A 12,203-nucleotide genomic window follows, 5' to 3' on the forward strand; every position below is an offset into this window, starting at 1 on the left:
TTCAACAATTATCTATTTCATGAATTGGGCCTTGTCAGCATTTAGAGGAAAAAGAGACGGAGAAAAAGCGAGAGAGAGCGGGGAAGCGCAATAGTGATTTGCCAGGAATTTTCCTTCATTGACAGAGGGTTGAAAAATATAGAGGAAGTTATGAGCAAGTGTAATGATAATTTGTGATGCCATAAAATCAACTTCATCACCTGTTGTGTTTTGAAGATCAAGATTTTGCACTGTCTGTCCAGGTTGTCCTGGTTGAAATATCCCAGCAAGTTCTGGGACTGGCATGCTTCAAGTGATGTAGGATGGAACACTAGCAACCTGGTAACAAAATGTTCTGCACAATTACCTAATTGCTGTGGAAACTGCTTTCTGAATTTAAAGTGTCCTTTTCGTTGCACAGGTTGTACACTATCAAATAGTTGCACTTTCAGGGAATATTTACAGGACCTCGCTCAGAGGAGGGCTTCCCAAGGGGATGGACATTTCTCACATAGTAGTTTGTATGGAATTAATCTGACTCTCAAGACCTGGTCAAAAATGAATAAGCACTAAGCAGAGAAAAAAGAATTTTCTAATGTATTTTAACTCTATATTCATTGGGTTTCATGTCTTTCTTGAAATTAAATTTACATATAAAAGAACTTCATTCCCTTAGTATATAGGAAACTGAGACATGTAAATATACAGCTACATTTTCAATAGACCTGACCCAAAACCTCTCAGTTCAAAAAAAGGAACAATTTCAGCTGAAAACTGGAAATGGAAGCTGTCTCTTGAACAATGAATGTCTGTTTTTCTGTAACATCCCTCCCACTCTTCTCTATCTCATGGTGTCTCTTGCAGCACCTTAGGACGCAGCTGCATCTGTCCCTCTGGCAGTTGGCCCTGACACCTTAATTCAGAATTAGTTTTTTATAAAAGAGATTTTTTCTAGTTCTTACCCCACATTCTCTTCCCTCTTACATATTTCAAAACTTCAGGAGCATAACAGATTTTTCAGTATACATGCATGCTATCTGGTTTTGATGGTGATGTTACCAAAGATACCATGGTATGTTTTACTGAAGATGTTAAAAACATTTTTTTTTCTTTCCTGGACCAAAATATTTTTTTGCTTTCCTATCAAGAGCTGATCAAATGATAGTACAATTTCAAGTTGCTATAGAAACCAGCCTACATGAAAGTAAAGCTACTTTAGAGATTAAATTTCCAATTTTTAGGTTTATGATGTCTATATATGCCTTCATAGTTTCAAACCCTGGATAACATACTTAATGCCCACTGATTGCAAAACATGCTTAATGCATGCAGACATACTTAGCTCAAAGAGTGAGTTGTCAGTGAGGTCTATAAAGATAAAAATACAATATTTATCATTATCATTTGAAATAAAAAAATATTATATTATTTGCAAAAGAATATTTATGCTCTATATGCATTCTCTCAAAATGATATCTTAAGCAGGTATCATCAGTTCATAAACTGAATCCAATACTAACTGTAGCAAAATATATAAGGAGAAATAAAACACTTTTATTACAATAACCCCCAAAGACTTCACATGGTCATCAAATAGTAAAATTTAATATATAAATAGTAAAGAAAACAGCTACCCACTTTCTTCTCTGCCAGTGTTTGAAATCCATTTTACAAAGAACTTTATGGAATATTGTCTTAGATGAACTGCAACTGTTTTTGCAATCATGTCTTTTTAGATGAAATACATTTCCAATTGGTCCTGCAACCAACAGAAATGATCATAGAGGGAAAAGAAACCCCAACAACTCACAAAAATCACATACTGGACATTACATTTAAGGGCAAATTACAGAAAAATACTGGATATAAAGGTTCCTCAGACAACAAGCAAATTTTCCACACAGGTCCTGAGGTCTGTGTCATTGTGAATTAGTTCAGCGCAGCAATTTGCAGACATCATTTGGATTGGACAAGAAGACTTACTCTTTCTGTATATCAAGCAGGGGAAAAAGCTGATTATACTTAGGGTTACATCTGTGATTGTCTACCTATGTCCAGTTAAATTATGTTGAAGTCTTTTTTTTTGTGTTTGTTTTTTGTTTTCTGAAATGTGCGATACAGTCAAAGCTTGTTGGCAGGAGAAGGTGACAAGAGAGAAACCCCTTAGCAGAGTGATTACTCTGAGCTACTGCTCTCCTTTGAACTTCTCAGCTCCATTGACTTGAGCATGGTTTCATGGAGATGAACAACAGGAATGTTTTGTCACATACATATGAAATAGCCCACCTAACTTTTGCCATCTACAGGTTGAGTGTTTAGACTATGCCAGTAATCAAGTGCTAGTTAACTGAGACAAAAATCTGCAGAGATTGACTTATCACATCCCCAAAATAATGTCCAAGATAGGTGAGCTTAACCATGTCCTGAATAGCTCTCTATTAAATGCAGAGGGAACCCAGACAATAACTAAAATGAGATGCTAGCTTTTAGGCACACAGATTTGCTGAGATGAATCCCATTTCTGCTAGCAGACAAATCCCAACCAATCTCAAGCAAATGGAGAGAAGAACATCCCAGAGACTGTGGGTGTGCAGAAAACTTGTGCTTTCACAGGAGCTGGATCCCAAATGTTCATCTGGCAAGCAGAGACACCTAAACATACAGGTGGAGGCTCTGGGATGCTTCAGGAAAGGGGACACACAAATTCAAATCAGTTAGAGGCAAGAGGGCATTTAGGGAGATAATGCTCCTTGGCTGCTCCTGATTCCTGTGCTTGAACACGTAGCTCAGCAGAGGAAGATTTACCGTCTCAGACCGTGCTGTGTGCCAGGCTGAACTCTAAGCAGTGGCATACACGCTGCCTAGTTTAAAACCAGCGGGAGTGCCTTTACACAGCAGTGTGCTCTGCAGGGTAGGTGTACTCTGTGGCACTCCATGCATTAATGTTCTTCAAGGAAACAGGATCATCAGACTTCCCTGCTGAGGAGCAATCAAGCATACAACAGTCAAGGTGGACCAAAAGGGGAAATATGTAAGATCTGCAGCTATTTCACTGGTTGAATCTGGTAATACACCTCTTATCTATCCCACAGGAGGTAAACCAGCAATGTTTTGCTGGGGTATGAAAATAAAAAAAAAAAAAAATTCAGCGCTGGAATTAGTTTTAAGATTATTAGCAAAGCTACTCAGGTTTACAGTGTTGTGGAGCTTGAATCCTTTTTCACCTGCTTCCCTTCTTAAACTGTCTTTCCACAGGGTAAGATCTCTAGTGTGATGCAAGTGTCCCACTGATTCAAACCATATAACTCCGTATAACTCTTCATCCTGCCAAAATTAGATTTCTGCTTCTTCTCTCCCTATCACAACTTTGTGATTGCCTTTTTTCCTCCCACAGCATTTACCTCCTAACCTCACGGCCTGTTCTATGTTTTCCTTTGCAAGGTTTCATCTTCCTTCTCTTCATGGATAGCTTTTGCACTCATCATGTGCAAAGACTAAGGACTGCCATGGGGTGAGATAAGAGGCGACACTCTTTATTGCAAGCACTGAATCCAACAAAAGGTAAATTACCAAAACATGACAGCTTCACCAGTGTATCTAAGATGAATTCTGAACAATTATCAAGGGCCTTGCAATTAATTTCTTCATGTCTCCACCTGCAGCTTGTTAGCAATGCACCTGGTTCCAACATTAGAGGGATATGGATTCATATTAGAGGTTGTCATGCATAGGCACATGAATTTTTCACACAGATGCTTCTATGGTTGGGTGATTATTTCAGCAGAAATACTTGCTTCATCACTAGTATATTAAATAGGCCGCAGACATTACGAAAATCTTGGTCAACAGAGGGAAAAAAGCAAGCACATCTAGATGACAGCCATGTAATAATTCTTGTCATGTAATAATATAGCTGAGATGTGGTCTCAGCAGCCTAGCTGAAATGATCGCAGTGTAGCTCCCATTGTCGGCAGTAAAAATGGACTGAAGGAGGGACAGGAAATATGTGAGGCATGGTTTTGAAGATGCTTGCTGACTCTATACTAAATATATAATTCTGAACTGTGGACTGTATTTATTATGGTTTTATGCAGCACATAGACCATGGTCCATTCCCATGTGGTATCCCAGTGTGAATAATAGGGTCAGAAAATCGATAGCTGAGAAAAAGGACATGAGGACAAACAGTCAAAGGGGTAGAGGCGGTGAGAAGGAGTGAGTCTTGTTCCTCAGATGTGTAGAGGCGGTAAAGAAATGGAGAGTCTGGATATACAGGTTGCTTAGGTGTTACGTTGGAGATATTTGACATTTCTACAGCCTGAGCCCACTTTTCCTTCTCTTCTCTTATTTTCCAAATACAAAATGATGAATTACTGCAACTACCAACCTCTGTGTTTGCATTGTGTTATATTCACATGTCAATGAGAAAATTGCTACCAGCTAAATCATGAATTCATTCTTTCCTTTATTTCCTGATAAAAATCAAGACTGATCCATGATTCAAGGTCAGAATTGACACTGCACTTCCAGAAGGCACAGTCATTGATCACTGGAGGATGTTTTTTGAAAACAAACCTTAGTAGATCAAATCAATATCTACTTCAGTCTTTTCACACACTAATGTTGTTTTGTCAGAATTAGAACTGAGTTGAAAAAAGACAAAAAAGGGTCCTTTCTATCTGGTTATAAAAGAAACGTGTTGGGTGGTTTTTTTCTTTCCAAAACAAGCCTGGAATTTAGTTTTGTTGCTTTGTCGTGGTTGTTTTTCTTTGTTCACTTTTGCAAAAAACCAGCTTTCTCCTATTTGTATTTACCTAATTTTGGAGAGTCGCATGCCTAAACTCTCTGCTTTAGACTCACCATATGGACAACAGAGAAAAGCAGGCAGAACCAGGGTGTGATTCAGCCCATCTCAAATCAGAGTCATTCTCTACAACTACCTGCCTTCACTGACAGTATGAAGAGCATGAGTTCTACAGCTCCTCTTTGGAACAAGGGATCTCTTAGTTTTAAAGATTGGCATTTCTGAAGTAAAGATCATATTGCTCCTTTCTGCTGTCAAGAAAATTATCTGTTAACGGGAAAGTGAAGACCACCGCTGGCATTTGATAGAGCAGGCTTAGTACAAAAGACAACGCCTGAGATGGAGGATGTGGGTGAGTCTCAAGATTCTTATTTTAAAGCTGATTTCTCTCTAGCTTCAACTTACCAAGTGCAACTCTTTTACATACAGGCTACACTTTTTTCCCCAATAGTTTTTGTATTTCACAGAAGACTGGCTGCCTTTTTAATCTAAAAGGAACTTTATTACCTTTTAATTCAAATAAGGCTTTGGTTATATTTTAAAAGGAAGTTGGTTGTATTTTATCTGGATACATAATAACACATGCAGTCATGACAGCTTACAGGACTTCTGGCGTGGTCAGACAAACCACCACTACTGTGTGTCAAACGTGTTCTATTTTTATGCTAACATAACTGGCATAGATTTCGGTTTCGGTAACCTGCTCACATTGCATGTGGGAGTAGCTGGCACACAAATATACCTTCATGTGGCTGTACTTATATCAAGACAGAAGCTGGATGCCCTTCTGGTTAGGCTCCAATTAATTCCTGGCACTAGAGCTCAAACTTAGCTGTCCCAAGCAGATACAGTTAAAACTTGGCTTTTGTTATGCCTCAGCAACAGTAGTCACAGATTTACCAGACAGGACCACAGGGCTGTACTCCTCCTCCTCTCCTGTTATACGACAGGGAAGGAACTATAGTGCCTTGTTATCACTGTGTTTCCATCCAAACGCAGACAATTGAACTGGAAAACACATGTTGCTTGGCAATTGGTACAAATCTGATGCTGAGCTTGTTTCATGATAATTAGTCTGGGCATGGTAGTAATTAAAATATTCAGAAAGTCATGACTTGTGTTCATCCATCCTAAATGTTTCGCAGATTTTTCTCCACAAGTGTCGTTTGACTAAATATTTGTTTAAGATGACTATTCTCCAAAAGGATTTCCATGAGAATGTCTAAACTGCCAACCAAAAAGTTTCCATCAGTTTGTTGGCCAGCAAAAATCAGTGACAACAGACTTAGAAGACATCAATGAACAGCAAAATAAAACATGTAAAACCTCCCAATGCAACAGATGAAAAAAACCTCTATGCCAGTTAATCATCCCAATTATTAAATGAATATTTAGAAACAATCCATTTCTTTAAAGACATTCAGGATCAGTTCAGAAAGGGATCAAATAAAATGAATCCATTTATACATAAATGACATTCAAAATAAATATTTTGACTAGTGAAGTCAATGCATAATTGATTAAGCAGCTTGGTGTGTAGGGGTTGCAGCTTACTAGGTCTAGCTTCTGTGAAAATAAGATGTTTCTCATGCTACTAATCCTTCCTTTGCATCAGTTTTACTCCAGTATGATAAAGCAGACTTATTTGCTGTTTTCAATGCTGAAAACAAGACTACAGCTTGAGCTGATTCTGCACATATGTGCTATGCTCTGGAAATCTCTATTTAAAATGTGGACAGAACAGTGTATGCATAATTTAGGGGTGGTGGGGTCAAAGCAACCATGTTTATAATCTCTCACATAGCTATACTTAAGGTGAATTAAAGAAAATCACATGACCAATTGCAGGATTTGACTTGGAGAATATAAAAGAAAAAGAAAAAAAATTAAATTAATGTAAATCAATACTACCAGCTCTGAGATAGAAATAAAGAATATCTGCTGGTTTTTAAAGGCCACAAATGTGAGAAGCTCAAGCAGACTGAAGACACTTTCTGGGAATGTATACACTGCTATATCCTTAGAGAAGCATGATAGCAGGTGATTATAAGGCAAAAGAGGGGAACTGCTGGGAGGAAAGAAAGCTTTTTTTGAAAAGAAGTGTGTCTGAACTCAGGAGGAGGCTTACCTTTGTTGAGAGGGTGAACACAAATCTAAAGCAAACTTTAAAAACTAGAAATAGGTGTGAGGTTATATTAAAAAATAAAACAAACAAACCACAAAGGCAAGCTTAAGTTTCAAATGGCAGTTTCAGCAACTACCAGTTGCCAAATGTTCAACTAAATTCTAATCTGGGCACATGAAGAAGATCCAGAAAGCAAAATGTGATCAGTAGCAGATTTATGGAGGCTGTAACTGGGCTGAAGAGAATGGATTAATGGATCACGACTCCTCTGACTCACCATGGTGCAAAGGCAGGGCCAAAAGTGGTCTTTGTTGTGTGCAAATAACCCTTCAGGTATTAGATAAAGGCTGAGTATAGATAGAGTGGGAAACAAGAGACTATGAGAAAATAGATACTAAGCAGATGAGGATATAGTCCCAAGCCAGCAATTGCTTCCTCTTTCTAGATCTGTTCTTGTTCTGTCTGACTTTTAAAGCAACTTTTCAAGCAGTGCTGTACTCAGTGGTGAATACAAGGGAACAGCCCTGACTTACTGCTGGTATGCTCTGTATGAATTGCTTCCACTTGTCACTGCTGAACCTCACTAGGACACAAAGTACGCAGAGTTAGCCTTTTTCTGGTTATTGAACAGATATATTTATCCCCTCTTTTTATCTATTCATTTTTACATCACTAATTTTAAGGAAGGGTTTGAAGCAGGATAATGAAATTATTCTTCTATTTCCTCCTATTGTTGATTCCAGGAAGTTCCTCTTAAGCATGAGTGGGCAGCTGGGCTAGTTTTTCAGAAGAGGGTGGCATTTATTATAAATGACCAATATGAACAAGCTCTTTGGAAAATGTGATTACTTATTTTGCAGTTCTAAAAGTAAACACTTTTCAAAATCTGTCCTGATTGTAAATGTCAAAAACTTGTTAATGAATACAAGTGTTTTCTTTGTGAAGAGGAAGGAGAAACGTGGAAGGGTGTTTTCTATGCATATTCACAGGGCTGAATTTCACCCTGAAAAAGCAAATAAGGATGGCTTTACTAAGTTTGATTGTTATTACTATGTTTCTGATTCTTAATAGAGCAATATGTCTAGAAGAAATGGAAAACTAATTGGCTATATCTGATTGCCGTGCCATCAATCATTCACCCACCCACCCATCCATCCATGCATTTAATGAGAGCCACTGAAATTTCCCTCGGAAGTAATAAACAAAAATACATCCTGCAATTAATTCAGGCATTGCAAGATGTCCACTTTATTTTTCTGGGTATACTAAATCAATTCTATGCTTTATTCAGTGCGTTTCAAGGAGCTGGCTGGCAAGAACTTCCTCTGTTATTAACTCGCAATGCAAATGAAGATAATGCTTTTATGCTATGAATTGTCCTCTCCTGTTAAACCTGAAAGTCAATGAGCTAGTGGAATAGCTGATTCCTTTTAAAATACAATAGCTATATTCCATTTGTCACATGCAATCAAAACCTAGTAAAAGCTCTGACTTCCAGCATTCTTTACTGTGTTTTACCTCGTGTAAGAAAAACCTCCTGTCTCTGTTTCAGGCAAAACTTATTAAGTTATCTCCAAGAAATGGCACTGTACTTCAGATAATAATTTCTCTAGATACAAATTACATGCAATATATTTAACAAATTTAATTTTTATTCATATGGATGACAGCACTGCACTCATCAAAATCTGTTCTAAACATGGACTTTCCTCAGTCTCCTTTAGTTTCTTTTTAGGCTACATTTCCTGAGTTGGTAAAAGTGGTTTGGAATATTCTGGGGGGGAAATTTTGTTTTTTTTCGTGGCACTTTGGATTCCATTTTTTCCACTTTTCTCTAGATTCATTGTTTTATGACATTAGGTTTCAGGTTATGTCAATTCTTTTCGGTTTCAGACCTTTCAGTATAGCAATGACGACCAAATAAAATAAACTGGACGGTAATAAACAACTTCAACAAAAAGGACATCTCAAGTTCATTGAGGAGTGAACAATAATGCAATTAATGAAAAAAATTGTGACTTCTCTATGTCCCATAATGATTAAATTGAACATTTCACCTGAGGTTTAAACACTAAAGTCCTGGCTCATCCTTGGTCACTTGACTGATAAAGCCTATGGTTGAGATCCATTTCACCATACCTCAACTATATAACATTTAGGCATGTAAGTTTTACTTAGTCAAAGGGTCCCTGTGTACAACATGGAGAAGTATAGACAACTTATTTTAGCACTTATTTAAGCTAAGATGAACCGTTTTCTGGATTAGCCATAGAAGTGTTGGCAGATTTTCTATCATCTGGTATATCTCTGCAGGCTTCTGGTTTTTATTTTAAAGAGTCATCAATTACTTGAAGTGATTCCACTCATTAGCCACAAAACTTTCTAGTGACTTACTGATGACACGGAAATACCTTCTGCTACTGTCAGAGGAGAATATCAGACCTGTTATAGCCCTTTCTTACCACTTCACAGGTGCTTGTGCTCCCAACACCTCTCCAAGAAAGGATTTCTAATATCTCCTGAGTGCAGAAATACAAGGACTTAGTCCGTAAAAGAACAAGGACTTTTGCTACAGACAAGACTGTTCATTCTCATTTCAAACAGCTAAAACCTGGAACCTAGAGTCCTACCTCAAGTGCCAGAACTCCTTGTACAGCCTGCTTTGGGATCAGCTGAATGCCTTCCTAGACTCCATTAACTGTATTGACTTGGTCTACATTGACCAAGGCCTCAGATACCTCACTCCCATGTAGAAAACCACATGCAAGTGTCTTAATCCTGGTGCTGAATCCACGTTCCAAATGACTACACATACTTCTCATACTTCAAATCAAGAGAAAGAATTCCTTAAAAAAAAAAAAAATCCTGCTTGCTTGCTTTCTGATTTGCTTTCCCATCGCTACCATATCAATCATTGTTTCATAACTTTAAATCTTGACATAAGTCTTTTGGTATGGAAATTACCTGACAGGACAAAATCATAACAATTATACATTTTTTTTTAAAAAAAGTAACACTACACTATCAATATTTATTACATATTAATGATCAGTTGCATCAGTAAAAGACAAACTGGGGGTTGAATGCAATTTGGGACATAAAGACTGCTCCAGCTTACATGTATAAAAGATAAATATTTTTGTTCGAACTAGTCGTTGTAAACTCCCCTAACAGTTAATGGAAGGGAACAAGTACCTCCAGAGGGTAGTTCTTGATGCTGTGGTGAATAATATCTTTCTTCATGGACTAAAGGATGAACCGAGAATGTCTAGATATTTAACTTTTAAATGCCTAAAATTTGTTGAGATTAATTTTAACCAACATGCCAATGTCACCTCTTTTTATAGGAACAGTATTTTTTTACCTATTTAATTGGTGTGATATTGGAAAAGTGGTGTGCTAATAGTTGCTAAAGAAGTGCAATTTAATATATTTGGTGCTAAGGCTGGGAAGGGAAATAGATATTAGAACATGGGAAAAAATGTTACATAATTTTTTAAGTATTGAATTGGCATATGACTGCGTATGTCTCTATTTTATTTATGCTTTAAGTACAACTGAACCTGACCAAAATGTACAAAACCTCCTATTTAACTTATTTCATGTTAGATGATAAAGTTTTCATACCATCAGTAACATGGCATGATTCAGCCCAGATGACTTGTTTTCAGATATGGTATATGGTAAAACCTAGGTTTTCTAGAAACTTATATTCAGGTAACTCTGCAAATCTGTCGGTGGACATGGTCTGTGTTTTGTGTTTGTAATAAAACCTGAAAACAGGTGAATGTTACATGGTTTCTTGATGTATGCGTGTGGTGCATACATATACATGGTACATGTCTTCCACATCTCCATAAAGTATTAAGAAAACATCATACATGTCATCTTCATCACAGCTAAAATCAGTGGCCAAAGTGCCATCACCTTCACTGGAAATGGGATTTATTTCCACAGACTGAGGATCTCACTGTTTCCAACAAGTTCTGTTATGGTTTCTAAAGACCTATGCATGGGATATTTTTCATAAATTTTGTCTGGATGGACAAAAAAACCCATGAAGCTTTGCAGAGGGTTTTTTGGAAGTTCAGCAGACCAGTTAGAGCATTCCCAATGAATGGCTTGCCTAGTGCTCTGAACAAATAAAGACAAGTTTAATGCAGGGCATGAAATTTTATATCTAACTCTACACGCAAGACAAACTGCATATTGTGCACATACTACCGATCTTTGCAGCATAAGTACAACAGAACTGAAATTAGAAAGATCCTAATTTCCAGGATTTTTGAGGTAGAAATATAGGAGCCCTATGTAGAAAGGGCAAACACAAACAGGAGAGTAGGTGTTTATCAGGAAGGCACTCTGAGACTGCCCAGTCTTGCTTTTGTCTCCCTTAGTATTCTTGGTGCTCAGCTCAGTTTCTGTGTTGCAAAGCTGGGAGCAGAATCTTTTATCTTAGTGCTAGAAATAACAGCCTAGGTTTTTCTGCAGTCATAAAGTTGGATTAAGAAATGTAAAATCATTGGAAATGCAGCGAAGAAACAATGATGACTTGTCATCTGTATTTTTAAACATGACTGATTTTTTCCCTCCTCCAGGAAAATGGGATTTAAAATTAATGGGCGTGGTTCAGTTCCCGAAATACAAGTGTGTACTACTATCTCAAATACCATAAATTAACAGATGTACTCCAAAAGTGCTTGGATCTTCCATAAGCCCTCTGTCATGTCTGTCAGCCCTTTCAGCATATTTTAGATACCCTGCAGTTTACCAGATGTCCATAGTTCCCTGTGTTTACAGAACTGACTGTTATTGATGACGGAAAAAACAACATCACAAACACATAAAAACCAATCCCATCTTTTTGTTCAAGTTCTGTATATTTAACTGAAAGAGATAGAGCTGCCAAAATCTGTTGCCTGACCTAATATGCAAATAATCCCTTGGACGATGAAGGGCTGTTGGGATTTCTCCCAGTGAGGATAGTTATACACAGCCTTCAAAAAGTGGCCCTGGTTATTAAATATGATCAAAAAGTTGTATGAACAACTCAGAAAGGTTTTGTGTTACCTTTAGGGAAAGTATCAGAAAAGTAGGTCAACCAAGCAAATCAGCCAGGGGAGAGAGGAAAGTATAACTGTTATCAACATAGACAAGCTTTGGAGCTTGTTACAAGGTAGGACACTCAAGTCTTTGAAGTGTTTGTAACTGTTTACGTTTTTCAGTTTTTTTAAATAGACAGATGGAATGGGCCTTATTTTCATGAGACATAAGCTGGATCCCTCTGATTTAATC

General features: G+C 37.5%; 1 long non-coding RNA gene across 1 annotated transcript; it reads left to right on the top strand.

Annotated features, from left to right (window-relative positions):
• Nucleotides 1–4,924: 4,924 nt before the first annotated feature.
• On the top strand, nucleotides 4,925–9,905 carry LOC142601578 (uncharacterized). The gene is made up of 2 exons (XR_012835095.1): nucleotides 4,925–5,135; nucleotides 9,381–9,905. It is a non-coding gene; the product is annotated as an uncharacterized LOC142601578 (long non-coding RNA).
• The last annotated feature ends 2,298 nt before the right edge of the window (nucleotides 9,906–12,203 follow it).

Source organism: Balearica regulorum, chromosome 4 (assembly GCF_011004875.1).
Source record: "Balearica regulorum gibbericeps isolate bBalReg1 chromosome 4, bBalReg1.pri, whole genome shotgun sequence".
Lineage (NCBI taxonomy): Eukaryota > Metazoa > Chordata > Aves > Gruiformes > Gruidae > Balearica > Balearica regulorum.